The following is a 20,157-nucleotide window of genomic DNA, read 5'->3' as shown; positions in this document are numbered from 1 at the left end:
ACCCTTCTTCCCCAGACTGTGCTAAAGTGGGACTTATAAATTATGGGAATGAGCAAGGGAAATAGAAAGGAGTAGATAGGAAAGGAGACAGGGGCCTGGCCACGGCTCTGAACGGAGAGGAAGTAGGGAAATGGGCCCTGTATAGGAGCTACCGCTATCAGATAAAGGGGTCTCCAGCTCCACAAATCAAAGTCAAATCAGGATAGCCAGATGGAGCTGGGCCCTGGCTTCAGTCAGGAAGTGGAAGCTGAGATTCATGACCAGCATTCTGCTCCAGCCTCCTGCCAGCTGTTTCCAGGATCCCTGCAGGCATGCCACCCAGAAGAGACACTGCGGAGGCTTCTTCTCAGACCAGAAGCCATCCCAGGAGAAAGCCTTCTTTCTAACCATGGGGCAGAATTCCAAGTCACCAAAGGGTCCTGTGGCTCAGCTAGCCCAGTGCAGTCACTAGCAGTGTGCCTGTGTGTGCAGCCATGAATAGCGGCAAGGATGGGTATAGGTATGCCTCTGGACTTGGCTGCCTCTCCTTTACATTCAACATGCTATCCCCTACCTGCAAGATTTCACTTCATTCAATGGAAGGAGCCCGGCTCCTGCCTTTTGTTCATTTCTTGGCACCTTTATTTCCCTCTCTGATATTTTTGGTGCCTTCGTTGCTGGCAGGCAGAGGACATTTTGTAAGTACCACGAAATAACCATTACATTAAAAATAAATAAATAAGAAAGGAGCTAGAAAAAGAACACAGACACCACAGACACGTCTGGCTTTGTGAAATGACTGTCACTCAGTGGACATATGCGTTCCTTAAAAGTTGGGCAGAAATCACAATATTATCCTTGAAACAAATCCCACTCTACCTGGCAAGCTTGCCTCTATCCTTCAGAGCCTGCTTAGAGGGACCCTGCTTTTAGAAAGCCTTTTCTGGGCCCTCCTGCAGTGGAAGGGAACTGATGGATGTGTGTGTGTGTGTATGTCTGTATATCTGGTGTGTGTATGTGTGTGTGTGGTATGTATTTACAAATATGCATGCACGTGTGTGGAAGCTAGAGACTGTCTTCTCTCCCTCTCCACGGTCTTTTCATTGAGACATCATCTTACTATCTAGTTCTGGCTAGCCAGGGTCTTACAAGGTCAATCAGGCTGGCCTAGAACTCAAAGATCTGCCTGTCTTTGCCTCCCTGAGTGCTGGGATTAAAGGTGATTAAAGGCCATCACACCCAGATCCCACTTTATTTCCATCTTCAGGGTTTCTCACTGAACCTGGAGCTCCCAGATTTAGCTTGGCCAGCCAGTCAGCAAGCCCCAGGAATCCTCCTGTCTCTACCTCCTCAGTTCTGGACTTACAAGCATCTTCTATCATGGCTGGCTGGCGTTTTATGTGACTACTGGGGATCTGAACTCACCTCCTCATACTTGTATGACAAATATTTGATTGACTCTGAACAGTTTGACTTCTGTGCAATAGCTGCTTACCATAGACTCCGGGCATATTTCTGTGTTACCCCATTCCCCTGGAAGCCCCTAGTCACCCAACCATTGTTTTCAATGCTCACGATAGCTTTCATTTCTGATCTTGCCTTTGATGCTGTCTTAAATGTGCTTTTCCAACTTGGAGATCGGTGCCATTTCTGTCATGAGGGCTATGTTTTGCCCTGCATCTTGGATAATAGAGCACATCTGAACACCCTTTCCTAAGAGAGTGACCAGACCACAAACACAACACCCTCAGGCTTGCGGCCGGGCTTTCTGAAGAGGCACGCATCTCTGTAGGGATGAATTTTCATTAAGAGTGGGAGTCATGCATTAGTGACCAGGCCTCACCGAGAAGAGAGTGAGTGTGGTCTGAGTAATCACTGAACTGCCACAGAGGCAGGAGGAACACTGGGTCTGCTCTGCCCTCCCCTATGCTGGCTGCGATGGGTGAACTCTGAAGGCAGTGCCTCAGTGAGCAACATCCACTATAGCCAGCTGAAGATGTGGGTGAGGGGAATCTCCTTCATTTAAAGTCTCCATCTCTACTTCCTACCCCTTCATCATCATCAAAATCACCCCCATCTGTGACAGGAGCTGAGACCACAAGGTGACACAATGAGAAACTAAGAATCCAAAGCTAAGCGGAGAAGTGACAGGAGAAGTGACAGGGAAGTGTGACCACATGGTGGAAAAGCAGAGTTGTAGGTCAAAAAGGCAGGAATAAAAGGACCTTTTGAAGGTTATTTAACAATAGAGACATAATCTGAGGCTAGCCTGGGGCAATAAGGCTGCGAGGGGGAGCAGTCAGCACAGGTGGTGGAGGGAGCTGCTGGCAGGTGGGAGGCAGGCAGGCTGTGACAAAGGGGAGTCAAGGTTGAAGCCAAGAGCATCCCTTGGGCGCCTGCCGGCACTCCCTGGCACCAATTCTCAGTGTTCTTATAATGGATCAAATGAAGGGATAAATGGAACCTGAATGGAGGCTGAGGCCTCTCTGAAAGCTGTTTGTTTCTATTATTATTAATATTGTTTCATGACCAGAAACTTTCCCCAGCTCTGGCTGGCAGGAGATGCCAGGCTGGTTTGATCCACTGTCAAAAAAATCAGTGTCTCAATTAAGAGGGGATATAATTAGCTGATTATAATTTCAATTTGTTCTTTTCTGGTACTTCGTTCTCTTCCTTGCCTGTGTCGAGTACATGTTTGAGATTCAAACAGGCTCTTTCTGGATCATAATGGACAAGACAGATATCAGTAGAGACAGCAACGGAGGAAACAGTGGCAATTTTGAAATTATCTCCCTGAGATACCTGTCATCCCCCCCCCCCCCCGCCCCCAGCCATTGTATTTAAATAGAGGAGTTGCAGGCTTTTCAAGCTTTGAGGTGTGAATGAAGGGCACAAAGACAGGCGACCATTCTGAGGAGCAATAAATGAACTCCGCAGGGTTTGTAGCCAAGTCCTTATCTCAGTGACAGTTTCCTGTTAACTTTTCCTTAAAGAAGAGTGATGTCCCTATTTGATTCAGGAATGTTCAGTGAGGCTCATTTGTTCTGACAATTCACCTCACACGTTAACACCAGCTAGCTGCTCCCTCTCTCAGCCCCATTTTGCAGAGGAAGAAAATAAGGTGCCGGCAGGTGAAGGCAACACATCGAAGGGCCCCATGGCTGATGGGTCTTGGTGAGAAGCAAAGTGAAGACCGGAAGTCCATCTTCCTTGCCCTCTCCAGTAAGTTCTCAAATTAACTGGATTTCAGGGAACGGGCCTTTATTTTCCCTCCTTTGCAAAACAGGTTTTTATTAACCTCAGTGAGAAGTTGGAAGCGTGGAGTTTCTTTAATGAAAAAACAGTTTTATTACTTCTAAATGTTATCTAAATTATCAACTAAGATATAATAGAGTGCAAACAATGAATATGAAGGGCGTTAATGAAAAAATTACAATTCATTATGAGCCTGCATAACGCAGGCATGTATCATAAACATAAAAGACCTTTAACATTTCGGTAATTAATCACCAGACTGGGGAATTACTGAAGCATGAAAAGAATGCTTAATTTGAGGGCCCTTGGTTTTAGTGAAAGGACACTGATTTTAAATAGATTTACCTCAACTGTTGAGACCTCGAAAGTTCTCAGGAGCCAAGGTTATTTTAAACCATGACTCAATAAAGACCATAGATAGTGTGTCTGCGTTGATATCAAAATCGGAATGAGTTGGAACCAAATGGAAAGATGCTTGCTATTTCCAAGTCACTGTGTCTTCCATGTTGTCTATCGGCAGTTCTCAATGGAGTACTGGGTAGAGCAGATACAGGGCTCCACTTGCATCCTAGTGTATCCTCCTGAGATTTATCTGAGAGCTCAAGATTTATATTGGTGATGTCTATACATGGATCAGTTATAATCATTGGTCAGAAGCAAGAGGTAGCCTCATGGCTTAGAAGTCAAGGCTGGCCAAAGATTCCTGGCTATGTCAGCTCCTGGCTGTGCAAACCTGAACCTATCCCTTATCTTTATTGGGCTTTGTTCATCTCATCAACATTAAGATAACAATGTTTCCATCAAAAGGATTTCTCAGGAGTGTAAAATGTCTGTGCAGCACTGCTGCATTGGAGGACACAGAGTTAAGGAGTTAGTTACTGCAGGGGAGGTCTTCAGCTCAAACCGTTTACTTCTGCGAGGAGAAACTAATGTTTCAGGAGCTTAAAGCAACTTGCTCACATCCACCTGGCAGTCTAGTGGCTCAGATGGCATAGAAGCAGCATCAAGGTGTCCTGCTTCAAGCTCAATGCTTCATTAGTTGCCGTGTTAACATTGGAGGACATCTCCTCCCATGAACCCATCGTAAAATCCCTCTCTTTGGAACACATCCATCAAGCTACTGCCTGAGAGAGAACATGCCTGGAATGGATGAATTCCTGAACTTGCTACTGCTGGAGACTGTGGGATGGTGGGATTAGCCCCAATCCAAGCCTCATGCATTCCGAATGTAACTGTCAGCTCACAAGTATATCAAACCCTGGCCCTCTGTTCCTTATAATTGCCTCCTGCAATGTGACTCTAGAACCTGCATCTAGCCATCCAGACCTTTGACTCGTTTCAAATTGCCTGGGATGACCCGTCTTAACCTAAAGCCCCAGCCGTCTCCAGAGGCCTCACCCTCAGTTCCTGTCCTTTACCACCCTCTCTCTGCGTTCTCCCTCTTTATGCCAAGCACCCGGCTCCATTGCCAGCCCTTGTAACCCTAAGCTGTGACCTCAGGACCTGTGGCCCATCTGGGTTTGCTCTAGTTCAACAGTGAGGCAATCCTATTTCAAATAGAGGACACTGGCCCCTTCCAGAGGCTGGTACCCCAGCAGGTTGTGTGGGTTTGCAGGAATTAATTTACTACCTGCTTAATGTAAGCCAATCAAATGGTCATCACCAGACCAGAGCCTTCGGTGCAGAGCACAGGAAGAATTAACTCCTGGTGCTCCTCTAGTCCATTCCCAGCTTCTGGCTTCATCTCTGGAGTCTTTATGAAATCAAAACAGCAAGAACAGCAGATGCAGATGTGGCTGAGCTCACCTGCTCTGTGATGCTGCCCATGGCCAGGCATGAAAATGGACCCTGCAGCATTGAGAAGGCCCCCTTCTTATAGCAGCAGCCTAGTGTTTTTCAGGCTTTGGGCATTGTTTGTTTGTTCCACGATCTCTTTCTCAACCTACTGTTCAGGGTTCAGAGGGACAATACATCCTCCACAAGGCTGGTACCTTATCCCTTTGTGTGCCTGTCTCAGTTGGGGTGTTTCAAGTTGCACCTAACAGAAAACCCAGCTCTGACTAGCTCACTCAATACAAAGGTGCTCTATGCACAGAAGAAGCCTAGAGTATTTTACAGATACTGGGCAACAGGCAGGGTAGGACAGTGCTCACCCAGGAAGGGAAACAAAGCATGTGCTGTGGTTGACATATTGTTGATAAGGAAGACTACTTATTGGGCTGTGGTGGAGGGAGGGAGAAGCCCAACAGAGACCTGGAGTTGAGCAAAAACTCAGCATGGACAAAAGGCTGGAGAGAGAGAGAGTGAGAGTGTGAGAGTGTGAGTGTGTGTGTGTGAGAGAGAGAGGGGGGGGGAGGGGGAGGGGGAGAGGGAGAGAGGAAGAGAGAGAGAATATGCTAGTGACATTTACAAGAGATATTTCCTTGGTCATGGGTGGGAGGCACTGGTCAGACACGTGTCTGAGGTCACTGCACTGCACAGGACAATTCCCTGGAGATTACAGGGACTATAAGTTTCACGTGTTGCCATTTTCCAGAGTGGACTAATGTGGTGACAAGTAGTCTGGGCATCTTTAGATATTGCCTCAGTGGTGGGGACAGCTTAGCAGAGGTTAGGGCTGTTCGGGAGCCACCTAGCAAGGTGTTCATCTCAAGTAGGGGTTGGCAACAGATTTTCTATAAAGGGCCAGATAGGGAACATTTTAGATTTTGTCATGTGATTTCCATCTCAGCTTAGCAAATTGGCTGTTAGTACCCCCAAAGTACCCACTGGCCACCTATGCAGTTGGATAGGTATGGCTGGAGACACTCCACTTATAGCTCTTTTAAAGGAAGGGAAAAGGGGTGAGATTTGGCCTTCAGAATACTGATCCTTGACAGCACCAAAGTCATTTCTAAGTAACCTCATCGCACACTGGAAAATCCACATAGTCCCTGACTTCCAACAACAATAACAACCAAAAAAGATCAGGCATGCAAAAGAAATCACGACCTACAACCCAGAATGAGGAAAAAATTCCATCAGTAGAAATAGACTCAAGCATGAAATATGCGATCTGATTAGTAGACAGGTTACTAAAGCCGCTCTTGCAAACCAGCTATTTAAGAAGTTAAAAGAAAGTGCTAACCCAATAGAAACAGACAGAGGAATAGATAAGAATACCCAGGCTAGCATTTTAGAGACAAAAAGACATCCTGGACAAGAAATCAGCTGTAATTATCAGTGCTTCAGACACTGCAGATCAGTGACCCTAAAGGCAGGGTGACAGAAATTATCCAGCAAGCTGTGGGACAGCATCAAGTGACCAGTCATGTCAACCCAGTCGTCAGAGAAAGGAGGCATGCCACAGAACAAAGACAAACATGAAAGGCACGCCTTGGAAATGATACCTGTCCTAAGACACTTGAAAGTATCGAAAGAAAGCAACTGTTAGCCTGGAATCCTCTACCTACTGAACAGATTTAAAAAAAATAAAATAAAAAAACCCCACAAAAAACCAAAGGCGACAGAAACGCCGTTCTTTCAAACCTACAAACGACAGAAGCCATCATCTGAAGACAGCTCCCTTATGAAATGTTAAAATAAATCCTTTAAGCAGAAAATATATTGATACCAGATGGAAAGTTAAAGTTATATAAAGAGTACATAAGCAGAGATACTTTTTCCCTGTTAATCTTAAAATCTGTTAAGAGATTGTGTTGAAGAAGCACAAACAAAGTGTGTCGGGGTTTCTAGCTGATGGAGAAGTCACAGGCATGGCCATGATACTGGCGAAAGAGAGTGCACCTCAGTGCTGGCCCATCCTGCATACACCAGGACCACAAAAGTGGATAATACATATCAAATAAAGCAGTATGACGGAGCAATATAGAAAAAATATGCTTTTAAAGTTTTATAATTATATTGGAAATTTCATAATGCATATGTGTTTTGATCAAATCTATTTCCTATTTTATTTCCCCAACTCTCCTCTCACCATGCTGTTCTCCTACCTCCATGCACTTTCCCTTTCCTTCCCTTTCCCTCCTCTTCCCTCTCCCTCCTCCTCCTCCCTGTCCTTCCTACTCTCTCTCCCTCCTCTCTCTCCCTCTTCCTCCTTGTCCCTCTTCTCCCCTCTCCCTCTTCCTCCCTCTCCCTCCTCCTTCTCTATGAGTTTTCTTAGTGCTGCTTGTATGTGCATGGGTACAGACAATTTCTTACTGTACAGACAATTTTCTTATACCGGCTGGGTATAATGCATCCCAGAATAGTTATGAAAGGAATCTATCATGTTTTTAGATGACATTATATCACAATGTCAAAAGACTGAACTGCATACTCAAAGTGCTATCTATATCTGCTTGACTATAATATGATTAATCTCTAAGCCCTGCATGTAGAGTACTTGCTAGCATGTATAGGGCCCTGGGTTTGAGCCTTGACACTGCTAAACAAAACAAGTCCTCCATACATGATCCTGAGGACATTCATCACAACAAGGGGAGGAGTGTTCCTGGAAGTTAGTGGGAGGAGCCAGGGGTGCTGTTAAGTATTGTAAGTTGCACAGGATCAGCTCCCCAAAGAAAGAAAGGGTTTTGTAGCCACAATGCCAATAGCACCAAGACTAAGAAACTCAGTTCTAGAGCAACCCCTAAAGACAGAAAGCAAAGAGATAGCAGTGAGAATCCAACAAAAGGGATGTTGAGATGGGTTACTCGGTAAGGTGCTTGGTGTGTGAACATGACGGTATAAGTTTAATCCCAAGAACTTAGCTAGAATAGCTAGATATGGCACACATTCAGCACTGGGAAGATGGAGACGGAGGATGCTGAGACCTGCTGACCAGCTAGCTTAGTCAAATCAGAGAGACTCTAGCTCAAGGAGGGATTCTAACCCAAAATATAACTGGAAAGTGACCAAGAAAGACATCTCACATCAAATTCTGGCCTCTCTTTGTTCTTGTGCACACACTTGCATGCATGCTTACATACACACACACACACACACACACACACACACACACACACACACACACACACAGAGACAGAGACAGAGGCAGAGACACACAGAGAGAGAAATAGAGAGGAAGACAGACAGACACATAGATATATACACACAGAGGCACACAGACACACACACATAGACATACCATAGGGAGAATGAAATAATGAAAAACAGCCAATTAGCTGAACCTAATAGGGCATTCCAGTAATTCTAACAGTTTTGTGGCTGGGGAGAGAACTACAAATTAAGGCCAGTCTGGGATAAATAGTGAGACCTTGCTTTAAAAAATAAAAATAAAAACAAAACAAAGTCAGTAAATAGATATATAAATAAAATAACCTAAAACAAAGCAAGAAAAGTAAATGGAAAAGAGAAAAAAGTGAAATAGGAAAACCACATCAAATGGTGGATTTAAACTCAAACATGTCAGCAATCCCACTAGATAAAAGAAAGTGGTCTCAACATCCAAAGTCAAGGCAAAGAGTGCTAGATGACAGGAGTGTTGGTGACAAGAACAAGACCAACTGTGTACTGTCCTCAGGAAGGGCAACTTTGAAGACACAGGGTAGTCTTTCCCATCTGCCATGTTGGCTGGGAGAAAAGCAGAGAAACTGGACACAAAGGAGGAAGCCAGGAAGGCTGGTGTCAGTGTGATAGGCACGGCTGAGAAGGGTAAGCCTAAGGTTAAGAAGCTAAGAGAGGGGAATCCCCACTGTAGTCACAGGTAACCCACATCTCCCATGGATTCCAGAGAGGTCCAAACAAGAGGAAGCACTCAGCTGCCAAGTCCAAGGTTAAGAAGGTTCTTGTTGATGGGCAGACGATTCCCAGAGGCCCATGCGTTGCCATGTGGTCCACCCATAAGCAGAGCCTCTAGAATGTGCAAGTGAGTGATGGAGAGATGGGACAGAAGGAGACAAGGAACTGTTTGTGCTCTATCAAGAGAGGCAGAACTAGAGATGGGAATGGGGTGGGTAGGGTGGAGGTGTGAGAAACAGCCTGACAGGAGCAGCTTGCCCTGTGACCTAAGGCCATGGTGAAATCCCAGCCTGAGCTCCTGCTGAGGGCTGTGTCTGGATTCATAGGCATGCAACCTCAGGAGTCTGTGTCAATGTTCAGGATCCATGTTCCCACCAAAGGCCTTGTGGACATCCCTGCTCTGGGCTGCTGCCTGGGAGCATGTTGATGTCCAAGGGTTGTGCAGAGCTGACTCTGCCCTCATAGGCTGCAGCATTTGGGAGAGCTGGCCCTGGTGGTAGGGGTGCAGGTGATCCTGCCAAAAGGTATGAGAGCTGGAGAACTGTCCTGGTCCCTTGCTGGCTTTGTCATGAAGGAGGCAGGGCTAACCAGTGTAGTGCTGGAGAGCTTGCCCTGGTGGTATGGGTGTGGGAGAGCTGGTGGGCTGACTAACTCAGCTACCATCCAGGGCTTTGAGCTGGCCCACCCCAACATCTACCCTATGTATTAACTGCTGGAGCATGTGAAGGGCTGGTCCTGCAGAGCCAAAGCTGCAGGATCTTCATGACACAGGGCAACAACAGGCTATCCAAGAGGAGTCCAGGTGAAGATCCAGTATTGAGAGTGTAGCAGAAGCCAGAGGCCTCAAACCAGACTAAGGATTCTGGGCAGAAAGGAATACTGTGTGACACACCGTAACACAGTACAGCTTCCACAGTGAGATTTGGTTTTTTGGTCTTGTTTTTATTTTCTTTTGCAAGGGAGGGTTGCAAGGGCAAGGGATACGAAGGGACGCGGGGAGATGAGTGGGATTGGGGTGCATGATATGAAATTTACAAAGAATCAATAAAAATGTTTTTTTTTAAAGCCTAAATACAAAATAAAAAGTTCTTGTCACTGTCACAGAACTGTTTGGTGCCTACAAGAACGATAGTATGTAGGTGGCTGAGCTTAGCAAAGTGTCTAGATTTTATTCAATCAAAGACATTCCATGGGAGCTGCTTAGCCATTGAGCCATTACTAACAACACAAGCACACCGATTGCCCCCCCCCCAGTCAGCATGTGAGATGTTTATACACCAGTATCACAACCAAGGTGATTCTTGTCATCCTCACTGGGCCTTGTAAGGACAGGACAGGGGTCCTCTGGTTGCAGTTGGATGGTGACCTACTACTTGTGACTGGGCCTCTTTTGCTCTCTCAAGTTCCTCTGTGTATAACACACCAGATCTTCATCATTGCTGCTTCCCTTAAAACTGACTTCAGCAACGTATAAATCTCAGCCACCTCACTGGCCTTCATGTCCACACGAAGGGACAGAAGCCCAGGCATGGGGGCAGTGAGTTCTTCTACACTGAGGAGAAAGAAAAGATTATGGAGCAGCCAAGGTTGATTAGAAAGCTGTGGACTTACAAATTTCACCAAAGATCAAAGCTGCCTCTTAGCTCCGGGAGCCCATTTTACTCTAACAAGCGGAATTTACCTTCACAAATCGGTGTTCTAAATTTCTTACCGCAAATCTAATTATATAGTGGATACATTAAAAATAAGACAAAGATTAAAGCTGAGGAATGAAAAGGGTAAAACATGCTGACTCCCTTAAGAAGAAGCTGTAGTAGCTCTACGAATTCCTGACAGTTTGAGAACAAGGAGTATCCTTAGGGACAGTGACATCCCCTCAATGACAAAGGGATCAGTTCACCAAAAGTGCATAGTGACAAGACTGTACCAATAACATTGCTTCAAAATGCACAAAATAAAGACTGGTAGTGCCATGAGGAGAAACCCACAACCCACGATTATGGCGTGAGCTGTTTCCACCTCTCTCAGTTATGTGCAAATATGCAGACTAAAACTCAGTAAAGACACTGAAGACTTTGATAATATTTAACAGTGAAAGTGTTTTGTCAGCTGTTGCTTAGTAAAATGCCAGAAGCCATTCACTTTGTAGAGAGAAGACATATATTTTTGGGTCAAGACTGTGGAGTTATAGGGTCCAAACAGTATGCTTTAGGCTCTGGTGCAAGCTCCTCTGGACTGCATTATATATGACCGGTGCACTGTGAATGTATATGTATCTGGTCTCATGCCCCACTGCCAGTTGTTCCAGTGCTGGGGATTGAATTCAGGGCCCTGCTTGTCCTAAGCAGATGTGCTACCACTGAACTACCTCTCTAGCTCAAGGTTGTCTTGTTATAACACCCTGAGGACTCATGTGTGGGTTAGTTTTTTGTTTGTTTGTTTTTAAAATAACTTGACACAGAATCACCTAGAAATAGTGAAGGTCACATGAGGAAGTGCCTCCATTGGACTGGCCTATGGACATATCTGTAGGACATTTTCTTGAGTAATGATTGATGTGGGAAGGCCCAGGCCACTGTGGGTGTGCCACCCCTGCCTGGGCAGGTGGTCCTGGGTTCTATAAGAAAGCAGGCTGAGCAAGCCATGGGTAACAAGCCAGTAAGTAGTGTTTCTTCATGGTCTCTGCTTCAGTTCCTGCTTTGAGCTCTTGCCCTGGCTTCCCTCCATGATGGACTCTAACCTATAAAACATAATAAGCTCTTTCCTCTCCAAGTTGCTTTTGGTCCTGGTGTTTTATCACAGCAATCAAAAGCAAACCAGGACAATTTGTTTGTGGGGGCTCCTTCCTAACTTAGACTAACCATTCCCCAAAGATCCCTGCTTATAACACCATATTCAGATTAAGTTTGAATTCTCTTTCTAGCATTAACATAAGACTTTGAGGGCTCAGGCAGGGTAAGCCATTTTCAGACCACAGTAAAGAATGAATTCTTTCCTTCTGAGGCCAAGGGCAGGGCAAAGTCCATGCTCTTGTCACTGGACTCAGCATTGGAGTGGAGGTCTTAGCTAGTTCACTAAGACAAGAAATATGAATAAAAGGCATACCCATCAGAAAGGAGGATGTAAAACTGCCTTTGTTCATGGGAAATAACTATCTATGTGGAAAATCCCAAGAAGTTAAAAACAAGCTATCAGAATGAATAAGTGCATTTAACAGGAGTGTATCTTACATGATCAATATGCACAAATAATTGTTTCAATATACTAGCTATAGATGATTAAAAATGAAGTTTAAAAATACCATTGTGAACAATATTAAAAACATTAAATAGTGATTAATTTTGGAAGACTATAGATAAGAGCTATACACTAAAGAGTAGAAAATATTACTGAATTAAAGACTTGCATTAATATAAAGATGCCACATAATAGATAGCAAATCTTTATATTATTAACATATTAATTTTCACTAAGCTGATTTATAGATTAAATGAGCCCAAGTGAAACTCTAAGTAGGAGTTTTTGTTTTGCTTTGTTTTTGAGATGGGAGTCTCATGTCTCATGCAGCACAGCCTCACCTCAAATTCTCTGTGTAAGAAAGGATGTGACAAGAACTCCTGATCCTCCTGCTTCTGCCTTTCAAGTACGGGGTCTGGCTTGCACCAGACCCCAGCAGAACCATTGTGTCCATTGCATGTGTGGTATTTGTGTGTGTGTGTGGACACACATGCATGTGCATGTCAGTGGTTGATTTCAAGTATCTTACTCCGCTATTCCCCACCCTTGTTTGGATTCAGGTTCTCTCAACAAACCTTAGCTGAACTCGGACTCAATTAAGCTAACGGCCAGTGAGTTCTGCAGACTCACCTGTCCCTGCTTCCCCATCTCTGGTGTTACAGATAATTGGGGCCAGGCCTGGCATTAACGTGGGTGCTGGCGATCTAAATTAAGGCCCTTGCATTTATGTGGAAAATGCTTTACAAACTGAATCTCCTCCCCAGCCACAATTGTTTTTTAAAAGAGGACACTGAGATGCTGAATATTCCCATGTGCTGGTGGGGATGTGAAACATTGTGTACCTTCCATTCTATTCCTGGGTGTTTACTCAGAAATAATAACAGAAATAAAGTATAAGTCCACGCACACACTTGTAAACAGAGGCTCCCTGGTGGTGCTATTTGTAAGAGCCCTAAACTGCAAATAGCCCTGTGACCATTAACAGCTTAAAATAGACTTGTTTTAAAAGGTGACATGCCTCCTACACAATAGAGAAACTACCCAGCAATAGAGAGGGGCACGCTACTCTATATATGAAAGTGCACACGAGTCAAAACATTATTATGACTCCTGGTTAAAGAAGTCAGGCCAATACAAAGGGTAGGACATCCTATAACTCCATTTGTATGAGGTTCTAAAATATGCAAACTAACCTGACAGAGAAGTGTCATCTGGGGTTTCCTAGGCAAGAGGATGAAGGAAGGGTGAGGGACCCAAAGGAGGCCTGAGGGACCTGTTCATCTTCATGGTTGTGTGGACGGTGTGGGTTCCCAGGTGTACTCCTCAAGGCTCATCACATGAACACTGTATGTACAGACGACTGCACATGCTCACACTGGAGTGATGCCATGGAATGTCAAAGGAAGGAAGAGGGGGAGAGGAAGGACAGCTGAGGGGGAAGAGCTGAGAAGCACTAGCAGGGTGGACACTGGTCAAGGGGTTGCTCTCCGGCCATACATGATGTTGACCTCTAAGGATGGCTTCCCACGGGATAGCAGGGAAGCAATTTTCTCCGCATACATCATTGGCCAGAATCGTGCACCTGCCACGAGTCAGGAATTTCCCATTTCTTAGCAGAAGAGGAGGTGTGGATGTCAGAGAATTAAAACCTGGACTCACCACAGGGAACTCACTCTCAGGAAGTGAGTTTTCACTACAAGCTGATTCAGAGGATTGTTTTCCCTTCCTCTTATCCCCCACCCCATCCCTTTTCTCTTCCCTTCCTTCCATTTAGTGAAGGCATTTTAAAGAGACTATACACAAATTGATGGCTTAAAAAATGCTTGGGTATGGAAATTCTAAATGCTGGAGGGTGTGGAAAAAGCAGCTACCCTGATTTGTTTATTATACACCAGTTATTTGTCTGAAATTGTCATAATAGATTCCATAAATATGTAAAATATTATGTGTTGGTTTGAAACATAAAAAGGGAGAGCCCAGCTAGCTATGAGGGATGGAGCTGTAAATGGGGCCAAGTGGCTGGTTTTCGCTTCACTCCTAATGGTGACATTCATGAAGGACTGTCTGCACGTGCTGCAGTCTGTGGGTTGCCCAGACGTGAGGGCTGTGCTGCCCTTACATCTCTTGCCTGTGGGCTGCCAGCATCCAGTGACTTGGGTCTTCTAATGAACCAGCCAGGATTAGGTGAAAGTGAACTTTTTATCACACAGAAGGTTCATACTTTATTGTCCTCTTTGACATAGTCTGTGATGGATCTCAAGAGGGGAACAATTGGAAAGGCGCCTCTCTGTAAATGGCCAGATATTAATATTTTATGGGCTCAAAAGCATGCCACTTTTTCTAATTGAATCCCTGCAGATTTGATGCTGTAAGAATAGACACTTTTGCTTTGTCTCAGGACTTTTGCTTTGTCTCAGGACTCCTTATACATGGTTTTGGATTGAATGGAGGAAAGAAGATCCTGTCCCATGGACTCATGTTTGTTTCTCCCGAATTGGCCTTTTTCCACGGACAGCTGCTCACCACCAGTGGTCTGTGGGAGAATCTTGCTGAGCAACTTGCAAGCCCACCCTGGGTTCTGAGGCAATGTAGCACTGACTTGATAGAACTCACATCCAAGTCCTTCAGTGGTGAAATTTGCATGTTAATGTTCTAATTACAAAGGTGGTTTAGCTATTCTTTCATAGAGGGGAAAACACTAGTTAACTGTACATAGACTCTTTGTTTAAAAACTAGTTAGTAGCTAGTAAATACTAGTTAACTGCACTTAGACTCTTCTTAATAGCCACTCAGGCAAGTCCCTTCCCCTTAGCCACTGAGGCCTCTCCCTCCCTCACTGTCTCCGGATCCTTGGTCAGAGTCTGTCCTTTTCCCACACTTCACTTCCAGGTCTGGTGTGTTTTCCTTTCCAATAGCCAGGGTCTCTATTGGAAGACTTTCCTCTGCCCAAAGGAATCTGCAGCCACCACATGGATAAGTTTAGATACAGAGAAGGCACAGGGCCCCAAGAATCAGCCCTAAGGAGTGACTGACAGGGCCTTGCAGCTTGTGGTGATCTTTAGAAACAAAACAAATCCCTTTTTTCCTCTCATATGTTTGTGTTTGTGTCTGTAATATATCTGTACATGCACTTTCATAAATCTGTGGACCCGCATGTGCTTACATGCACATGTGTGCACATTACAGCGTGTGCTTATATAATTCCTCTATCACTGTCTACCTTAGGTAGGGTCTAACACTTGAACCCTGATCAATGACACAGCAAGCCTAACTAACCAGCCTGCTCCTGGGATCCCCTGGGCACTCCTGAAAGTCTATCATGATGGTTCCCAATGTCTGCTCACCTGCCTGTCACTACATCTTGTTCCCAGTGTACTCTCTCCTGCCTGTCACCGCTCTGTGTGTCAGTTCCTGACTTCAGATATGGTCCACACCTCCCAATCCTCACATCTCCTTATTTTTGTTTTACAAATATTTTATTTTGTTTCCGTTCACTTCTCTGTACATTGAAAGCCTCCTCCTTTTACAAGGCTTTGTGTGTATGTGTGTATTTTCAGGTATGTGCATGTATACATGCATGTAGAGCCCAGGTAGTAGATGATTAGTCTCTTATCAATCATGTGGAGTAATCCCCACATTCTTATTATTCTTATTATTCTTATTATTCTTATTGTTATATTGAGGCAAACCTTCCACTGAACCAATTTGGCTGCACTTATGGACCAGTGGGCCCCAGGGATCCTCCTGTCTGCCTTTGCCTCCCCAGTATTAGGCTATGCAACCCACACATGGCTTTTTTATTTGTTTGTTTATTTAACATGGATGCTAGTAACTGAGCTCAGGTCCCCATGCTTGCCCAGCAGGCACTCTGCCCTGACAGTGATACACTTCCCTAGTTCCTCAGGCTGATTTCTGATGCCATCTTTAGCAGTATTTTCCCTGCTGTTGCTACCGTGACCAAATGCCTGAGCAAGAACATCTTTTGGCTCATGGTCAGTCCAGTCAGTTAGCTGTGTAACTATGGGCCTGAGGTGAGGTCGAATGTTAAGGCGGATGGAGCATGGGAGAGCAGGGCAGCTCAGCTCTCGGCAGACACAAGGCAGAGGGAGGCACCAGCAGGCTTCCTCTTTCTTCTCCCTTCTACCTCTTTCCTCTCCCTATCCCTACTGGGCCCCCAATCTTTTGGTGAATGTCAAGCTCAGGGAGGGGTTTCTTCTCTTAATGTTTTTCTTTCTTTTTTTCTCACTCAGACTGTGCTCCCTCCCTCTCACCCTCCCAGAGGAGAGAAGAATGATCATCAATGGCAAGAGGCAGCTGCAACCAAGCAGCACCTAGAGCCGGCTTCACGCTCAGGAGGGAACGGGGAACGCTACGTTCGTGGTTTTGGGTGCTCTACACAGTCAGAGAAACTTCTCTAGTAACGAACTATAGAAGTGATCCCTGAAAGTATAGTCATCCCTTAATTAATTAATTAGTTAATTCTCTCTGGAGAAGCACTATAGACAGAGCCAGAACCAGGCTTTGCTTCTCTCCCAGGCTTCTGTTAATCTCATCAAGTTGACTATCAAGATTATGAATAGGGCCGGGTGGTGGTGGTACATGCCTTTAATCCCAGCACTTGGGAGGCAGAGGCAGGCAGATTTCTGAGTTCGAGGCCAGCCTGGTCTACAAAGTGAGTTCCAGGACAGCCAGGGCTCTACAGAGAAACCCTGTCTTGAAAAACCAAAAAAAAAAAAAAAAAAAAAGATTATGAATAGGCCATTGCTGCTCTCCGCAATCAGCCCCTCTCCGTTTTCCCAGAATGCTGCTTTCGTCCTGATGTCTCCATCCATGTAAGAGCAAAGGTCACACTTTTCATTATCACTGTCAAGAGTTGTTGCAATGACCTTGTGGAGACCAGGTCTACAAATTGTTCTCAAATCGGTTATAATGCTGACAACTCTATAAGGACATAGAGAACCCATGACCTTCCATATCTTTCTAAAACAAGATTATGTGTCTTGTGAATGTGTATGAGGGTGTTTATGTGCACTTCTGTGCATGAGTGTGTGGAAAGCTGAAAGACAACTTAGGTAACATCCTCAGGAATGTTGTCTGTTCCCCTTGAGTCAGGGTCTTTCACAGCCTGCAGCTCGCTGATTGGCTAGGGTGGCTAGTTACTACACTGTAGGCATCCCTTTGTCTCTGTGATCCAGCATATGTGGTATTTTTCATGTAAGCACTGAGAATCATGCTCTGGTCCTGTGTTTGCAAGGCAAGTGCCTTATGAATCAAGACATCCTCATACCCACTACACTAAAAATTCAAGACCACTGCCAAAGGGAGTCAATGCCGAAGTCTTGGCAGAAAGGGTCTGATGAAACCTAGCTTGTGGGGTACCTCATAGGGGCCTTCAGAGCCACTGCCTTCCTCTCCTCCAACCCTGAGATATACAGCTGATCACAGTAGGCTGGTAGAAAACATTGGGGAAAGTTACTGCTTGCCACTTCTCGGGGGATGGTGACAGCACCCAGGCAGAAATGTCTGGAGCTTGCAAGGATGTGTGAAGATGGGACAGAGATGAGGGAGGAGGAGGGCGAGTGTGGGAACAAGCTAAGTTGGGCTCTGGGCTTGACAAATTATTATTCGGCTGGCTTGCCTGAATGGTGACATATTATTTATTAAAATGGAAAGAAAATGTAAAAAGTAAGATGTAAGCCCAACGCCAACCCCTCTGAGCAGAGAGCTGGCACAGAGGCGCTGCGGCACAGCCCATGCCCCACATGACGGTGGCCTGTGGAAACGAAAGCCATGGTGCCTGTTTGGAATCCTCTAGACTCAGGAAAGCCAAATGGATGGCAGCACAACCTCGGGCATGTTCTCAATCCTGCCTGGGCCTCAGTGTTCTCTGAGTGTTATACCCAGTTAGTCCTTTTCCATGTGCCATCAGGACCAAGGAAGCAGTGCTGGTTCAAAGTCAAGTGCTAGTTATGCTGTGGGCACACAAAGTGTGCTCAGGGAAATCTTTCTCTTTGCTATAGTTCTCTCTCGCCAGCCCCGTTCTGCAAGGGCTAAAAATGAAGAGCTGAACTTGGATATGAACCCCACACTACTTTCTCACCCAGATCTAAGTCAATGCTGTCCACCTAATAACTGAAGCTGGGGAGCTGCAGTTCACAAAAGCCTACTAGAAAAACTAGGAGGGCGGAGCGTGAAGGCTCCAGGCACAGAGTCATGGCAAGGAGCTGGTAACATTAATTCATCTGCTTTGATTATATACATCATATATCTGCATTACATTCAATGCACTGACCTGTACCTTACCAACCTGCACAGATTACATACTAACCAAATATTTCAATGTATTTGAGAAGATGGAGATATTAACTACCCAGTTTGGTCATTATATACTGTATGTAGATATCAAATAACCATACAGAATATCATAAATACATACAATTAAAATAGTAATTCATAAAGTTAAAACGCAAATCTGGGGATATGAATCCATTGCAAAAGTGCCTGCTGATTAATTATGAGACCAGAGTTCAGATCCCTAAGAGCAAGGTGTGTGTGTGTGTGTGTGTGTGTGTGCATCTGTAATCTCACTACTGAGGGCGTTTTGCAGGAGGAGGATCTGGAGTTTGCTGGCTAGCCATTCTAGCCAATGGATGAACACTGGGTTCAGTGTGCCACAGTGCCATTCTAGCCAATGGATGAACACTGGGTTCAGTGTTTGCCACAGTGCCTCCTAAAGATACAGCGGGAGAGTAACAGTGAGACACCTAACACGGACCTTTGGCTTCCACATCATGCACACACATCTCCTTCCATGTACACATGTGGACACACATACACATCCATACACCTATGCTACACAAAGATGCATACACACCACAAAAGGAAAATAAAAAATTCAAAACAAAACTCTTCCCGTTTTCAACCACAGTATGTGGCCACTGTGTTAAAAGAACATGAAAAAATAAATGCTCTTCAGATATAGAAGAATGTCAGAGGAACCTATACCACAAGAGGCTCCAGCCTCCGGTGACCACTAAAAAGGGTAATTGGACACAGAGTAGCCTGTACAATGTACCCCTGCAGCTGACTGCTGGGAGCCTCCCCAAAACCCTGCAGGGGTGTAGATCAGCAGACGGTATAAACAGAACAGCAAGCAGCCTTTTATTTGGTAGAAGCTACGTGTCACTGTCAGAAGCAATAAACTCCACAAGCAGGAACTGGGTGCCCTGGGTCATGGCAGCACGCATCTGCTTATGTCTGATTAGGATACATTATCACACTTAGTAGCAGCAGTGCCCTGTGCCCTGGTCAACTCAAGTGACAAGAATGATCTGGTGGGCTTGCAACAGCAGGGAGTGGTGGGAGAGGCTAGAATGCAATTCTAGCAGGTGGGAAGTGGCTGGATATAAATATTTTAAGACAACAAATATGATTCAGAAGCTAATTGGAACACACTGACGCCACCCAGGGCGTCTGCAGCGTGACACACAGATGGGAATGGGACTCTCCGCCTCTGCATCGGAGAACATACAATAAAGCATGGAGGGAGCTGGCCCTCCCAATGACACTTCTCTAGAACCTCAGTAGAGAGCTGCGTGGATCAGGGAGAGGCAGGATAGAGCAGGGATGGGTGCAGGAGAGCTGCTGACTTCCTGGCTTAAGAAATCCTCTTAATCTCTGGAGACTCCATCTGAATAGAAGCAATAGTGGGTAGTGGTTGGGTCAGATGCTTTTTAAGTTGTCTAGCTATCTCTCTCTTCAACACTGGGATTCCAGTGACCTGTACCTGACTCCTGGATCTATATTTAGGACTTAGGAGATAAAAATAGCTCGGGGGAGTCCAGTCCATGGGTCCTGGAGCCAAAGAGCTTGGGTTCAAACATAAATGATGTTACTGATTGAATGGCCAAACAATGCCAGCCCAGACACAGAGAAGAGGGGCCT

General features: G+C 45.3%; 1 protein-coding gene and 1 non-coding gene across 2 annotated transcripts in view; both read right to left on the bottom strand.

Moving 5' to 3' along the window:
- Positions 1-20,157, bottom strand: part of Asic2 (acid sensing ion channel subunit 2) — a 271,184-nt gene that overhangs the window by 156,712 nt on the left and 94,315 nt on the right. The gene's annotated exons all lie outside the window — the stretch shown is intronic.
- Positions 16,457-16,669, bottom strand: LOC115032750 (small nucleolar RNA U3). The gene has a single exon (XR_003838353.1). It is a non-coding gene; the product is annotated as a small nucleolar RNA U3 (small nucleolar RNA).

The sequence above is a fragment of the Mus caroli genome, unplaced genomic scaffold, assembly GCF_978045245.1.
Source record: "Mus caroli unplaced genomic scaffold, Mus_caroli_1 scaffold_13, whole genome shotgun sequence".
NCBI classification, from domain to species: domain Eukaryota; kingdom Metazoa; phylum Chordata; class Mammalia; order Rodentia; family Muridae; genus Mus; species Mus caroli.
The sequence above is the reverse complement of the archived record's forward strand: the minus strand, read 5'-3'. Positions and strand labels throughout refer to the sequence as shown.